The 17,663-nt window shown below is 39.3% G+C and overlaps 1 protein-coding gene across 3 annotated transcripts in view; it reads left to right on the plus strand.

Moving 5' to 3' along the window:
- Positions 1–1,786: 1,786 nt before the first annotated feature.
- Positions 1,787–17,663, plus strand: part of RALY (RALY heterogeneous nuclear ribonucleoprotein) — a 156,311-nt gene continuing 140,434 nt past the window's right edge. For all 3 annotated transcript variants that reach the window (XM_075846580.1, XM_075846581.1, XM_075846582.1), the window contains exon 1: positions 1,787–1,919. The gene's annotated coding sequence lies outside the window, so the exon portion shown is untranslated. The remainder of the gene's footprint in view (positions 1,920–17,663) is intronic.

Here is a 17,663-nt window from a genome sequence, read left to right on the forward strand (position 1 = left end):
ATTTTATAAGCAGCAAATCCTTGATATATTTCTATAAACATATACACTCACATTGCGAGTGGGAGTGATAGGATAATACATCAGAAGAGCAGCTTTATTTACTGCAGCTTCCCTGCAGTCCTGAGACCATTAATATATGTTTTATAACATTGTGACATAGGCAGTCTGTATTCTGCTGACTCTCGCAAAGCAATGACTGGTATCTGCTTCTGCATTTCTCTGTTATTAGGTTAATACTTGCCACCCACACACCAAGTATATGCTGCACAAGCGCCATTAACACACTTTTACACTACAGACCAATCACTTACTAGATTTCTTTGGTCCAGTCTGGACCCCCCTGCAATATCGAAAAACCACAACCCCGATAACTGTAAGCCACAGTTACTTTCCCAAGCCACAGCCAGTTCTGCTGCTAGCCGTATTGTGTCAGAGACGTAGAGACTCTCCTCCGGGCCCTTGAGGATCTGCACTAGCTGGAAATTCAGTATATCCCTTCCTTCCTTATGTACAAAACTGTATGAAAAATCGGTACCATACAGCACTTTGTACAGATGCACAAACTTGGCCTTGAAAAGTTCCATATAGTACAGTATTTATTGACCATATGATTCCATATGGTGTTTCATACAAGAACCGTATGCGTTCCAAAGAATTTTCTGCTTCAAAACCAACCCTTCTTGCTAGTAATTTACAGGAGAGAAATGGTGCCCATTTAAAAGGTTTCTTACACTGCTCCAATTATGTGAATGTTACAGGATTAGTCTTCATTGGCTTCTAAAGGAAAAAAAAAATGTTATACCCATATGGCATCAGATAGAGCATGGCATGATTTTGCTTCACAAATGGTGGAACATGGAGTGTAAATAAAAAAAAACTCCCTACCAACACATGGTGCCACACAAAGCTTCTTTACTGGTATAGAGCCATATAAAATACAGTCATGTTTATGAGTCCATAAAGCCCTGTTTTGGATACATAACACTGCATATATATTTCATTTTGGTCTCTAAACAAGTCTGACTTTTGTGACATATTTACCAATCCGCTATGCAACATCTCACAAAGTAAGAAAACAGCGTAAACACCTGTAACAGCCTTAAAAATTCTTACATCTGACTGTTAAAATAGTTACACCATGTATAATTATCATATTATATATATATACTATATACTTTAAATCTGCCACTGCAACTTTCTTTAACATCATGATGAACGATGTGTCTTACAAATGACACCATTGATACACGAGTCCCAATGTAGCGAGTATTTAGCAATTATTCTTCTTTGTGAATGTATGCATTCATTTGTATTCTTGCATTAACCACACAGGCGCACACATGCCCACAGACACACAGATGAACCCAAGTCTAACAGGCATACAAATAGTGTTATTTTGTCTTGATTAATCATGCACAGACAGCTCACACAAGCAGATCCACCTCTTTCCCCCTCCTTTCTCATCTGAAGCTCAACATTATACAGCTCCAGCTATTTAATAAGGCATCAACTGGACTTCACCATAACAAGAGCAAGGAGCAGGGGTGTGAGAGATGAAAAGGGAAACTATTACATCCATAGCTACTCATCATTCTCTAATGTATCCATAAGAAGAATTGTAGAAAATTTCTGCACTATGTGGATATGAGAGCAGGCATATACAGCCATGATTACTAGTGGTTTGAATTGCCCTGGATTGTGCCACCCCTACTTCACTGTAATGGTTTGACCCAGTGGGTAGTATGCAGCCTCCAGTCCCTTGATGATGTTACTTTGTATCCAGCCTGGTACAGCAGCTGATACATTGTATCTAAGCATCTGCCCTTTTCCACACTTACTCCTACCTCTCATCCTACCTTGCTTCTATTAGCTCCCTTCTTCTTCTTGTGACCTTTTTACTTCTGCCATTTTCTTGCTTGGTGAGTACTTTTTTGCCTTTTTTAAATTCTTTATTTTTCTTTTTCTTTTTTGTTTTTTTTTTCTGAAAAAAAAAAGGGACAAAACCATCAACCAATTTTGCTATGTACTGTATTCTATTGAATGTCACAACTTTAAGGCTCTTACATTTTTGTTTATTCCTTCTAGAGGAAAAAAAAGGATATTTTTCCTAAAACAAAAGACAGATTTTTTTATTTTATTATATTTTTTTTGTAAAATATAAATATTAAAATCTTCTGTTTTTTTTCTTTACTGACGTCGTGTTTTCTTTTGCTTTATTTTTTTCTTTTTTCTTTCTTTTTTTAAGATTTTTAATCTTGTTTGAAAGAAAATGAATTATAATTGTTTTTATTTTTCTGAACAATTATATGTAAATGTATTTGTGTGGATACATGTGTCATATAAATGTGACAATTATTTTTTTTTCCTTTGTGGCACCAAGTGAATATTTTATATCTGATATCAACATATAATTTACAATATAATGGACACCTCTAGTGGCATACAGGCCTGCATTGCATTGCTCAACAGTCGGTTTATGGCCTTTTCTCAAATGCTAAGGGTTAAGTTCAACACGTTATCAAACAAGTGTGATCAATAATTGTATTTTAAGATGTTAAACCATTGTAGAGAATTGCAATAAATGACACATTAAAAAGATAGCGCTTTTGTATGGATTTTTGCTAAAATTTGAGATTTCAGAGGGTATTGTGAATTTTTTGTATGCTTAAGTGTGGTTCTATCTTTGGTGTTGCTATATTTGTGGATGGGTTTTTACTCTTTGAGTGGTTTCATCCAGAAATGTGTCAAACTAATAGCATTGCCTCATGGGATAGAGGAAATACTGAGAATTCTTCCTGCACTGTATTTAATTCAGTCATAATATAGGCGCTCCGTAGAAATGCTTCTTATTGAATTATCACTACAATGTCCTACCTTGTTGGTAATAGGATAAATGCATCTATAGATTTGTATTACACTCAACTGAATTGAAGATAGCAGTCCAAATGCAATGCATGTCTAATGTGCTTTATTCAAACGGTGGCAGAGATCTGAAAATGACATTTTATTTGACCATTGCTATGAGCATTTAAAGTGCTGTACGTATTGTCCTATCAGTAACAGGCTCTCTAGTTGTCAGATCTTGCTAGGTCCATCCTAGTGAGGCGGTAATTGGATTTATGTTGCCCTTTTTTTTCTGTCTGAACACCAATTAAGAATGTGGGCGTGAGAAGGGAGAAAAGGAAAGACGGCAGAAATGAACAGGAGGAATTTGAAAGTTCACCTTGGCGTTGTGTAATACCGATATGGCAATACATAATGTTTACAGAGTTTGTCAATTACCATTATAAAAGCACATCTACAGCCAACTAAACTTTTTACTGCTATAAAATAGTAAGGACAATTACATAAAAAAAACACCAAAATTAAAATGTCTACCATGTAACATATCTGATTTTAAAATACACTGAATGTATTGCCGGCCTTAGGGCTGTGTGACCTCCATCCGTCACTTGGTGCCTGACCAATGGAAAGCCAGATGTATAGGGTATATCTACCTACCCTAGTTAATTGATTGGACAGTGTTATTTAGGCCGCTGTCTGGCATTATTTGGGTACTATATGGTATGGTTATTTGTACACTGTATGCTTGTATTATTTGGGCACTATATGGGGGTCATTAAAAGATGGTACTGCACAGAGCACCATCCAACCTAAGGCCAGCCCTGACAAAAAGCTTTAAAACTTATATAATTTTGTAGTGAAACATTTGATATACTAGCAGTTGATACTAATGGCTTGAGTCTATGTGTAAGTCCCCTACACACACATAGGCCTCATGCCTCACTGATTTGCCTACTCACATGAACTACTACATGAACATTGCCCCCCAGTGCTGGTAGGAGATGGATGTGTCTTGCGGACAGTCACTCTAGCATGTGATATTGTTATCATGATCATCGTCCTCTGGGTTTTTCCCATTTCCCAGAATCTCATGATCATAATCATAGCAAGGACTCTTATGACTTGTAAATGTCAGGAGAGAATCGAGTAATTAATCACATAATGTGGGCACCCGGGATTAGTATTCTAGGAACTGAATAGTTCTGTTTCCATCAGAATAAAACCTGCTGCTACTGGGTATTGGGCTAATATTCCACCTGCTTTTTGTTGTAGTCAGGCATTAGTAACCTATTACACATTAGTAGTTTGCATACACTGAAGGGAACATGTTTGCACAATACATCATGATATTTGTGAAATATATCACATTCTAGACCATTTCGTTTACGCTGGAAAGTAGTATAGAAATTATTCTGTGAAGGATAAAGCAGAAAGTTTATTTTGCCATCATGTGAAGTATACGAAGGTAGCACTATTTATAGATTATGGCCCATTATTATATAAATATTTTGGCCAAATAGGAACTATTTATTACGATAGATAGATAGATAGATAGATAGATAGATAGATAGATAGATAGATAGATAGATAGATAGATAGATAGATAGATAGATAGATAGATAGATATGAGATAGGATACTTTGTAGCACTGTATAGAAAATATGTGAACATTGGTTTACAATGGGCCTCAATGCTATGAATTCTATGCAAATACATACATTAGGGAAAATTGAAAAATAATCCAGTTAACCTCAGCATTTTTTGAGCATGGGAGGTGTCCATAGTATCTGTAGGGGACCCATGTAAACTTGGGGAAAGCATATAAAACACATGCAGTTGTTGCCCTGGACAGATTCAAACTCACGGCCCAGCACTGCAAGACAACAAGAACTACCGACTTAGAAACCTTCTAGTACAAATAGCCACATTACAAAAGATGTAACTGTGACCAACTACCTTTGAAATAACATGAATTGAAGGGCTCTTCGTATGACCATTGGGGGCACAGATCAATTGCACTTTATAACTGTAGCAATATTGATAGGGACATGGCTATGCAACCAATTATATTTTCCCTCTTGAAGGATTTATCATCCGATATGGCTTGAATAATAATATATCTTCATAAATTAGAACGTAAAGAAAAGATTTATACAAAGCTATGAATGTCCAGTTAATTGGGCCGTAGTAAAGCTTTGTTGGACTTTGTGTTTACAGATCTACCCTATATCGGTGCAAAGGAAAAGAAGAGGTGGGGGCATAGCTATAGGGCTGCAGAGGTAGCAGTCGCACACAGCCCCTGGTACCTGAGGGGGCCCAAAAACCTCCCCCACATAAGGCGACACCAGTATTATAAGTGGCATGTGGTAGGTGGGGGACGGATTACAGATTTTGCATGGAGACATATAGGTTGCTGCTTTCATTTTTCTGTGCCATAATAATAATAATAATAATACTACTGTAGGTGAAATCTGATGTGAACATATATTTCCTTGCACTAGATTTGATAAACGCCCACCCCCCTTTCACTTCAGATTTAGAAGTTGAGGTGTATAATTAAAGCCTCTGTTTAATCCCTTTAAAAAGTCGTGGAAAAGAAACCAAATACCCACTGGGGACATGCTTTTGCGATGAGCGGAGATGTCAGATTGATGTCACACCACTGCCCACAACTGTCCACTGTCCATGTATATAGAGGACAGGATTGTTGCTGAATGGTATTTTAGGACAGTTTCTCTTGAAGGAGAAACATATATGCACATTAGAATGGTAGGCTTATTACTATTGCATATTAGTATTGGATTACTAAATATGTATATTTGTATTGGATATCTCGAAGCATCATCTTTACCAAGCCTGCATAATGACGTGGAGATGGAGGATTAATCTTGTACTGGAAATAGAAATAAAACTGGATGGAACTGATAAATGTACAGTAAAGTACAGTGTCCCTACGCATCTCCCACTAATACTCGCGATTTGGAGGAGTTGTTAAATTTCTTTGACAAAAACAGGAAAATTATTTTTCAATATCTAGTTCAAATGATCACTGGTATCCAAGCGTAACAAGGTAAATCTCCATCTTTAACATCATGTCCTTTTTGGCCCAAAATTCCTTTTGCGGATTTAGTTTTTAATATAGCCTTATAGCGGTTGGAGCTGTGTTTTTCTGATATGGAGATCCACATCTCAGGACATAAGATTTAAAAGATAACTTTATGGCTACTTGAAGCCGCCACTAGAGGGAGCATAGGTGCTTACTGCATACTGTCTTATTATGGACTTCAGTATGTAATAGTATGTAGTAAGCTACTAAGCTCCCTCTAGTGGAATCTGCAGAAATCCAGAATGTTATCTGCTAAAACCATATTTATGCACGACATTTTGAGTACTTTTTCAGTGCCCGCTATATAGATATATTAAGAAATTAATCAGCAAAGGCCTTTGAACCTATTATTTAGAATAAAAAAAAAACAACAAAATGCTCTTCCAGAGCAGACATTCACTTTATAGCTCTCGGTCCCGATACAAAATCTGCACCAGTGCCCCCAACCATCAAGTTTCATTTATAGTACTGGTGTCCTCCTATGTTGTAGAGTGGCCATTGGGCCGCATCAGGAACTGGGGCCCAGGTGCAACTGGAACCTTCACACCTTTAGTTGCACCTCTGGTGGTACACAATAGCACAAACGCATTTTTCCTTTAACATCGTGTATTTGAGGCTGCTGATACATGGAATTGCTTACCTATGACACTTCTCGATCTATAAAAAAGTCTATTTATTTGCTGAAATGTATCCATTATAATAACATATCTTAGTGTGCTGTGCTCTCTGTTGTTTAGGACATGTAGTGGTTTTAGTTATTGTTGGCTTGGTCCGATTTTTATATTACAGTCAGTCTCTTGGAATTCACAATTTATCTTTTACAACCCCGCCCCCTTCCCCAATAAATTGTATCTTAACCTTCTTGCCAGACATATGAGCGCCTTCAAAACATTTTCTTCCCATTCCCTAAATACTCTCTTGTATGGGGCATATTGGAACATTTATCAATGCAATTATGCCAGATTTTAACCAGGATTACATAGAAAAGAATTGTGCTCAGGCTGAAGCCCCAGCACGTTTCCTGATATTTACAAACTTTCCTTAAGTCATAAAATGGGGATGTTGCCCATAAGACACACTGTGTGACCTTTTTACCAAAAATTTCCACCACTTCTCCACACAGACAAGTGGTGGAGGGCTATGCGCATGTGGAAGACAGCATAAGTTACGCTAGCATCCAGCAATATGCCAATATTCGTAAATATGCTCTCACGTGCTTTGGACTTGTGATATGACTAGTAAGGTGTATAGTTTACACTGCCGCTCTTCTTGTCATGGTATAAAGTTAAATGTTGCATGTTTGTCACTATAAAATAAAAATATCAAATTATGCTGATAAACTTGAATTATGTTCATTTATACAGTGTTAGAAAATGACAGCTCAAAGTAGAAATGCAGCTGAATTAGCGGTATCTAATTGGAACCCAAACTTGCACTTTAAACCGATGAATCTTCTGTAGGCAAGTGGCAGGTATGCAATTAACAATTGCATATGTTAGATTGGGTGACAAAAGGGAATGCTTGGACGTCCAACTCAGGAAGTAGGTAACTGCATTTCCAGATAGAATTAAAAGGTAGACATTCACTTTAAGGGTCTCTGAAATTTTTAGGCCCAACATTTTGTGCAGATTCATTTCTTAACATATCTTCATAGCGGTGGAGGTATATTCTGGCTGCTAACAACCACCGTGGGGGGCTTAGGAGCATAAGGTCTTATCATTGGGTTTAAAGTATAAACTAGTAAATTTGCTCCCTATTGTGGTGGCTTTAGGCAGCAAGAATTATACAATTTAAAAGGGTTTTCCAACAAACGACACTTATCACCTATCCACAGGATGGGTGATATGTGTCTGATCGCTGGGTGCCACCCCGCCGGGACCACCACTGATCATGAGAATGGTGGCCCCATGTCTCCCCTTTAATGGATTCACAGTCGGACATGGTGCTGCCTCTCAAGTCAAATCTATAGGACTGATGGAGGTAGCCGAGTACAGCGAGACAGCACATTTAATGCCATATCTTTGCAAAAGGATTTGGAGCTCTGTCTCAGAAAAATGTAGCTCTAAACACTGTATAGATATTTTTAAAAAAAATTATTAATAAAATCAATCAGCACAAAGCTTGGCGTTCAAGGTTGGACATTTCCGATGAGCATTATCATGGCACCCATTATATCCCAAAAAAAGTTCTCAGATCAGTCGATCTCACTAGATTAAATGGACTCTCCTCATGGATATGTTTAAAGGAGTTATACTATTAGGGTATATAGGAACCTTAGAGGGGTATCCCCACTTGGGGCGCCTTTCTAAGAGCCAGAACGGATAGCCGCTGGCAACTCGAGCCATCCATGTTTTACATGGATGGTAATTCGACTGATACCAGATGCATAGTTGGCTAAATATTTCCCCGACAAAATAGTTTCTCGGAAAGCCTGACCTGCGGCGATCGCTGTGGCGGCTCTTGGATTACAGGACTTTTCTGTGATGAGACAACCCCTTTATTGAGCAATAGTCTTCATTACTGATTCATATCAAAGGGGAGAGAAAAGACATGGACCGCACATCCACTGTATACAATGATCAATTGCGGCTAGGCAAAATATATAAATATGAACGAGAGGTTCTTTGTAACATTTTGATCAAATTGTATGCAAGCCCACTTGCCACTTCACGGCGACCTCTGAAAGTGGGTCCCTACGCTAACGGTTGCAGCACCACATGGCGGCTACCGCCACCGCAGCGCCGCTCCTGCAGAGGGAGCAACCCAGGGGCCCAAAAGCACCCATGCCTTCAGACCGTGCCAAGCCTCCTTGGCTCTGGGCCACGTCCCCCCACAAGTGCAGCACTACAGCAACAGACACCACCACACAGCACCACAACATGTGAACAGATGGAATGAGCTCACCTTGCCATGCGCCCCCAGTGGCCGACTTAGAGTACAAGCAGGAGCAGGAACACTTATGAGGTCATTCCTAAATTAAAATAAGCTGGGCCAAAAGTGTGGAGTGCTGGTACCAAGTAAAACAAAACAACAGAGGGGATAGACTCTGTATCATATCAAAGGGGAGAGAAAAGACATGGACCGCACATCCACTGTATACAATGATCAATTGCGGCTAGGCAAAATATATAAATATGAACGAGAGGTTCTTTGTAACATTTTGATCAAATTGTATGCAAGCCCACTTGCCACTTCACGGCGACCTCTGAAAGTGGGTCCCTACTCTAACGGTTGCAGCACCACATGGCGGCTACCGCCACCGCACGGTCTGAAGGCATGGGTGCTTTTGGGCCGCTGGGTTGCTCCCTCTGCAGGAGCGGTGCTGCGGTGGTGGTAGCCGCCATGCGGTGCTGCAACCGCTAGAGTAGGGACCCACTTTAAAGAGGTCGCCGTGAAGTGGCAAGTGGGCTTATACAGTTTGATCAAAATGTTTACAAAGAACCTCATGTTCATGTTTCTAAATTATGCCTAGCGGCTCAGATCAACGTATATACTGTGGATTGTGCGGTCCATGTCTAGTTTCTGACAATGCTGATATTGTATAGTCTATCCTCCTCATTTCCTTTGTTTTACTTGGTACCAGCACTCCACGCATTTGAAAAAATACACAGCTGATTTTAATTCCAGAATGACCTCATAAGTGTTCCTGCTCTTGCTTGTGCTCTCAGTTGGCCACTGGGGGCGCATGGCAAGGTGAGCTCATTCCATCTGTTCACATGTTGTGGTGCTGTATGGTGGTGTCTGTTGCTGTAGTGCTGCACTTGTGGGGGGACGTGGCCCAGAGCCAAGGAGGCTTGGCACGGTCTGAAGGCATGGGTGCTTTTGGGCCGCTGGGTTGCTCCCTCTGCAGGAGCGGTGCTGCGGTGGTGGTAGCCGCCATGCGGTGCTGCAACCGCTAGAGTAGGGACCCACTTTAAAGAGGTCGCCGTGAAGTGGCAAGTGGGCTTATACAGTTTGATCAAAATGTTTACAAAGAACCTCATGTTCATGTTTCTAAATTATGCCTAGCGGCTCAGATCAACGTATATACTGTGGATTGTGCGGTCCATGTCTAGTTTCTGACAATGCTGATATTGTATAGTCTATCCTCCTCATTTCCTTTGTTTTACTTGGTACCAGCACTCCACGCATTTGAAAAAATACACAGCTGATTTTAATTCCAGAATGACCTCATAAGTGTTCCTGCTCTTGCTTGTGCTCTCAGTTGGCCACTGGGGGCGCATGGCAAGGTGAGCTTATTCCATCTGTTCACATGTTGTGGTGCTGTATGGTGGTGTCTGTTGCTGTAGTGCTGCACTTGTGGGGGGACGTGGCCCAGAGCCAAGGAGGCTTGGCACGGTCTGAAGGCATGGGTGCTTTTGGGCCGCTGGGTTGCTCCCTCTGCAGGAGCGGTGCTGCGGTGGTGGTAGCCGCCATGCGGTGCTGCAACCGCTAGAGTAGGGACCCACTTTAAAGAGGTCGCCGTGAAGTGGCAAGTGGGCTTATACAGTTTGATCAAAATGTTTACAAAGAACCTCATGTTCATGTTTCTAAATTATGCCTAGCGGCTCAGATCAACGTATATACTGTGGATTGTGCGGTCCATGTCTAGTTTCTCACAATGCTCTTCATTACTGATTGTTATATTTTTGATGACTAACACTAACTTTTGAGTCTCTTTGATTGGTCAAGTATCTCTAGGTTGATTGGTTTACTCTCCATGGATATTATTTTACTTAAAATAATGGCAGTACTATATTGACTATTGTAGAGTACTACATCTCTCTTTATTCCAAGACTCTTCAACAATGCAAGTCTTATCGCATGCCCCTTACAGAGAGACATCATTTCTGGGCATCTTTCTGGTTATCAGCTCTCCAGGATTTTTTTTGCTTATCCCTTCTGTCTGCAGATTACAATCTCTGAACAGATCAAAAAGGTCCGGCAGTCTAATTTTATATAGAACAGTCTCTCCTTAAAAGGTTGTCACTCATCATATTCACTGTATTCATTCTGGATATCCCTGGCTTTGTTCTGTCCTGTCAGTTCCGATCTTGGTGAAACTCAGTGTGTCAGATGCAGCCAGTTTATTATATATGACAGTGATTAGATACTTAGTACAACGACTGGGTAACGGGTCTGAAAGTCTATGTGACCTTGAGTTAGTTTGCTGATCCTTAATCTAACAGATGTTCTTAACCCTTGGTCTTATATGAATGCCAAATAAACTATGAAATCATGAACTTAGAGTTCTTAACCAAATAATTCTATTCACTTTATCCTTTATAATTTCCAAATCCTTCCTGATGCCACCATAATTGGAAATCCTTTAGCCATCCTACAAAAATATAAGTTACTAGAACAATCGGGAGTATAACAAGTAACCATTGGGCCTCGTAGCAAAATTTCCAATGGGGCCCAATTCCATCAGAACTTATGTTTATTTTGGTCGCCACTCATGTTGATGTCCCGTGTCCTTTAAGTTCTTTTCTTGGATTTTCACACTTTTGCCTTCCATCATCCACAGTTATCAGTAGCTGCACCTCACCCTTGAGTAGAGATAGACCCTGTAAGTTGCTGGGCTCCATAGCAGCTACAATGCTTACTACCTGGGAAGTTACACCCATAGTGACCGTTAAATTCCTTTTCTCCTGCATCTGGTAGTCTGCTGCAAAAGGTCCCAAGTTATTAAAATGACCACAAAATTGCTAGATAATGCCGAATCCTACTGAGCTGTTTTACTGGAAATAATGAATTGAAGGACTCCTCTTAATAAAACATAAATAAAAAAAGACAAGACTATGATACTATATTTTGTTAGACTTTTTGACAACAGGGTGCATGTCATTATGCAAAATCTGTCACCTCTCCTCACGTCCGTTGTAGTAAAAACTTGCATTTCCCATGCAATAACAATTCTGAAGCATCTCTTCTCTTAAAGGGTAACTAAAAACTTTCACAAAACTTCTGACATGTCAGAAGTTTTGATCGGTGGGCGTCCGAGCACTGAGACCCCCACTAATCACTAAAACAAAGTGGCAGAAGTGTTCGGGCGAGCGCTCAGCCACTTAGTTTTTGATCATCTTTTCTCATAAAGCTGATATAACGGTGTACGGGCCCGTAGACTTTCTATTGAGTTCATACACCGTTACATCGCCTTTCCGATTCGTCTTAGCGATCGTGCAGGTCTCAGTGCTTAGACCCTCACAGATCAAAACTTCTGATATTATGTCACTATGTCAGAAGTTTTGTGAAAGTTTAGTTACTCTTTAACTCTGCATTGAGCCATTCCTCCTGAATATTTATGAATATAAACGGAAAACGGAGTGTTACCATTTCCCTTGTCGATATGGATGTATCCATACACAGTCTGGCATTGTCAGCACTGATTGGACAGTGTCAGACGGTGTAGGGACACGCCCCTAACTGCTAACACCCATTTGTCAAATTATTCATACATTTCTACAGGCCTTCTTAAAGTAATTCTATGAACCTGTTTGATTATCCAGAATGTTTGAAAATCTGTCTCCTGACAGGTCCAATTGATGTCTTCTGAAGAAAGTGTAGAAAGTATTACCAATACGAACATGCTTTCTCTGGATAGGTAGTGTTTGTTAGTTAAAACTTTCAACTAGATTCAGGATAGTCACATACAGACCGGCAAAAACTGATCTAACCAACCAAATTTTTTGGTCTAAATTAAAATTGGTTTTGATTTTCAAATTTTGAGTTTTGCATTGAATCAGTCTGATTTACGTATTAGAGATTAAATTAAGTAAATAATTTTTAACTATTTGCTCTCCAGCACTTTCAAAAAACTAAATGGCAGACATAAACCAGAAAGTGGCATGCACACATTATAGTTACTAATTAATCCCTATACATACACAGAGGTACCGAACAAAGCTTACGTAATTACAATATATGATTACAATAGTATGGCAGCAATTAAAAATCTAATATGCTATTCTCAAGCTATTATCTTAATACCAATGTCAAATCAATCCAGTAACAGACATCTTAATAGATACTTTATGTTCCATTAATTTAATATGCTTTACAATGGGTAATGCTTCGCATCAGGAACCAATTTTCACTTTGCCCCATGAACTGCCCTTTTATCTAATAATAATCAATCATGTGATGTGCCTTTTTTCCTTAATTTTAAGCATTATTACCAAACTAACTACTGAACCGATCTCAGCTTGGTTCAGTAGGACTATAAGTGGTCTGGATCTTGCCAATATAATTCCGACATTAAAATGTGCCTGTATTATAATCATCTGAAACCAGCCTGAAATGAACTTTATCCAGGGAAGACATATCATCCATTATGACCTGGGGAAAAAAAAAAAGTATGAGAATAGACTTTTTAAGGTGTAAATTTTGTTGAAATAGTCTCTGCTGCTAATCTGCTGCCTGGACAAACGCATTTTTATTTTTTTTTACTGTTTGGAATTAATAAAAGTACTTTAAAAGTGAACAATGCGTACAATAAAATTCAGTAAGTGGAGAAATAAGAACATTAGCAGCTGAATATTTGTAACAACGTCTGTGTAATACAATATATAATGATTGCTCAAAACATTATGGAGTAAAAAAAAAAGAAACTGCTGGCCATATTTACAGGATTTTTAATTAAAGAGCAACTATACTACTAAATGAACATTAAATGCCATAGAAAATATTGAGTCAGCATTGATAGTTTACTACGTTAAGACTGCTGCCTGTGCTTAGTGTGCAGATTATATATAAAGGAGAATGTTCTAATGGAGATATAAAAACCTTTCATAGGTGCATAGGTCGGATCTATAACACTTACCAAAATATTGGTGTACATAATGTAGTCATACACGCAGAAGTCACATTTTTTATTTATTTTTAATTCACTGTATGGAGATCAAATACTTAACAACAAGGGTGCCCGTCTCCCACTTCCTTTTCTTGCAAATGTTGTGGCGCCTATGGAAAAATTGGTATCTCTGCCTTAATCCAGTGGAGTCTTGGAGTGGTGCAAGCTACCCTACCACCAGTCCAGATTCACAGAGGACCAAAGGGTCTATAGTCTTTAATGATCATCAGATTTTGTCTTTATCATTAAAGCCCTCCCCTTATCTGCCTAAACTTTACCAAAGCTGCATAGAACTTGCCATAATTGCTCCACTCAGTACATTAAGGAACAAACTTCAGTTTGCTGTAAATTTCCCTACAGTCTGCTGATAGCCTAACAGGAAAGCCACAATTTACGTCTGGGGTACCTGTGTGTAGCCACTTATTTCCCCTGTATTGGCTGTTGCAAGAGAGTCACGAGCGGGGGGACCTCTAATAGATCATTTGGAATAGGGTTATCCGGTCGTGAAATCCCCACTCTAAAGTTTTTTTTCTTGAGGAATCATTGGTCTTGCCCTTTAATTATATATGGTAGTTCAAAATGGTTAAATGCATATTGTAGACTAAGAAAATGCTCACAGCATTACTTCTACATTAATAAATTATTAGACTATGCAAATGTCACACTAAAATGCTGCATGCATGATAGTATAATACATACACCAAGTCAATATAAAACATGCGGTACATCTGAAATTGATTGAATAATCAAATCCCCTGACCTGTTGGGTTTATTGGTTAAATGTTTACCATTTCACACTGGAAGCCAACATCTCATAGACCAAGTCAGTATGTATTACAACTCTTTCCATCAATTGAGGACATTACTGAGACGCAGCCGTTTGAATCTGGAATCGCAGGTGTAAAGTTAAATATAAAAAGACTACTCAAAACGTAATTCCTCTTTTCTCTATAAAGTCATCTTCCAACTGAGTTAATAGACATCAACAGTGGAGTACATGAAAGAGAGAGGCCCCATAGCAAAGATCAAAATGTGCTACGTTTAACTTCCCAGAACAGAAAGGCCTAGTAATTATTTCCCGCTCTATGCCTAGTATATGACCCTTGAACCAATTCACTATGCCCATGTTTGCCAACAATGCAGTCCTCCACTGTAGAGGGGAGTCTCCTCAAAACCCAGTACTACAGGGGGTGGGACAAACCAGAGCTGGGCCCCCTCTCTACAAGTGCCCAATAGCAACCTCATGGCCTACCTCTATGGTATGTACAACCCTTGCATCATTTCCACAGTTTATACGTCACCTGTGAACATTCCCTTAAACCTTCAAAAGAGGTTCTCGATCTAAATTATTTTTCAAAAAAATCGTATGAATAATACATGCCGACATGGTATAACTGCTTTGCAGATTCTCTACTGCTAATGCAGTTTTCATAAAAAATGTATTTGAAACAGTCTCGTTGCTAGGAATACACTACCTAGCAACTGCAGCCTTTTAAATGGCAGTCTGTCCCTTGCAACCAGTCTGTGCAATATAATCAGGTGTTTGGCTCAAGGCCATGTTGGCACTGATCCGTCTATAAAATAGGGAGGAAGTGGTTTGCCCTGTTTTGGACTGGAGTTCCTTGGGTCCATTAAAGCAATTAATTCTGATGGGCCACCCCCTTTTTGTATGTACGCAATAAATGTAAGCAATCGGTTATTTGATCAACCCAAGAAATAGACCCTATGGTGATTAGTGATTACTTCCAAAGACAGCTCCAAATGGGATTGTAGTCTGCCGGACCTTTGGGGCCCATTATTGTGTCAGGCCCTGTCCTGTAATCAAACCATACTTTTTTTCCCCCCTATTACTGCCATATTTACATTTTTGCAAAGGGAGAAAATTATTTCATTTCGGTAAAGTTCTCCAACTCACTCTACAAAATGTCTAATCATGCAGGTAGGTGCTACAACAACATGTACATTGCATTTATGTAGTATTTGTGGCAAGCTGACTGTGTAACAAAAAGATTAAGTGACTTCAATGTCTAGATTAGCCTCCAACATGGCAAACTCAAGCAGACAGAATCTTCATAGTTTATAATAACATGAAAGCAACTGTATGAAATGGATCTACTGTGTGCAGTAAACAATAGAAAATCTCATAGCTGTACTATGGTTAATACCAATGTAAATTTCCAGATAAAACAATATATTGTTGTGGCTTTTTAGTGTCACTTTAACATAAGAGCTTTGGCATTCCGTAATACAGCATTAATTTACAGTCCACTCTCTAGCAAATAAGACCCCTTTACCGGTCTTTCAGAGAGTTCGAAGGCTAAATATCATTTATGAGTCATGCACAATGTTCTGTTATGGAGCTTCAGATCAGCTCAGATGTTCTCATATTCCATAGCAGAAAACAGAAATGCGTCTGGTGACAAACACGCTGTGCTCCACACACACACAACTATATAACAACTCTACTGTAGCCTGGGGCCCGTACATTTCAATAATACAAATTCATCCTCGGTCTCTCTGAAGTTTGGTTTTCACAGTATGCCGCTCAGTTAGGAATTTAAATGTTCTGTCCTGCTTAACGCCTTATATCTCAGGTATTTCTCATAAACTTGCAGCATTGCTGTAAGGCTGAATCAGACGACCGTAGTATACGTTCGTGTGATGGCCGATAAAACAACGGCCATCTCATGGACGCGTGTATTTCAATGGGGCCGTTCACACTGGCCGTTGGTTCAGACGTGAAAAATGTTAGTTTTTCACGTCCGAGTTTGCACTCGTTCGTGTGAATCTGGCCTAAGACAGTGGTGGCCAAATAGTAGAATGCGATCTACTGGTAGACCTCAGAGCAGGGACCAGTAGATTTCAATGTTTGGCTGTTTTCTTGATGGCTTCAACAGCAAAGTTTGATAACTGCCTGGATAACAGCTATGTATGAAGAAGGCAGCAGGTGTAATAAAGTAACTAACTGTGGCTGCTACCACTATCATGGGTGCATTATGGCTGCTATCACGATTATGGGTGGCCTATTACTGAGAGACATTTGACATTCAAAAAAAAAAAAAAGGAGGCATGCAAAAATATTTCAGCAGTGTCTTCCACAAGCTACATATACCAGGATCTAGTCTGCACCTAACTACACAAAAAAGTAGATCCCATTTTTTAAAAAGTTTGGCCACTTCTGCTACAGTTTGAGTATCCAATCTACTATAAGTAAAATTGTAAACCAGAATAGGTACAATAAAAAAAACATGATGAGGTGCCTACAGACCACTACAAGCACATGGTAGCATTTTTTTGTTTTGTTTTTTTAAAAGTGGAGGCTTCTTGCTTATTTGCAGATAACCAACACATTAGGGAGTTCTCCCTATGATAGGCTTTGTTCACACTTGCGTCATGGCTTACATTTGGAATAAAAACCATCGCACTGTGACGGATTCATTTACGGATGGGTACAAATGGAAATTGTTGATCCCATTGACTTTAGCCGGGCACGTTGGGGTTTTCTAACGGTTCCAATTTATTTGATGGCAAGAATATCAGTGTAGACCGTGTTATTCTTGCCATCAAAAATAAAGGAAGGGCCGATGGCCAAAAAAACAACTCTCAAGCCATAGCCCTCTTTGTGTGAAAGGTATATCTTTTCTGGCTATAAATGACAGAGGCAAGTAGTACACGTAGTGACAATTTCTACATACCATACTGTCTGTAGGCTAGCAAGAAGAAGAAGCAGAGTAAGTAAATTAAGGCTTTGTTCAAATCTGTGTTGTAGGCACGGTTAGGAGCCTCCATCGAAGATTCCACAAAAAAATGCCAGAAAAAAAATAGTGCAGAATGCAGCATTTTATTCCAGTGAAATTATTGATACCATGACTGAAAACTGAT

Source organism: Rhinoderma darwinii, chromosome 13 (genome assembly GCF_050947455.1).
Source record: "Rhinoderma darwinii isolate aRhiDar2 chromosome 13, aRhiDar2.hap1, whole genome shotgun sequence".
Taxonomy (NCBI): domain Eukaryota; kingdom Metazoa; phylum Chordata; class Amphibia; order Anura; family Rhinodermatidae; genus Rhinoderma; species Rhinoderma darwinii.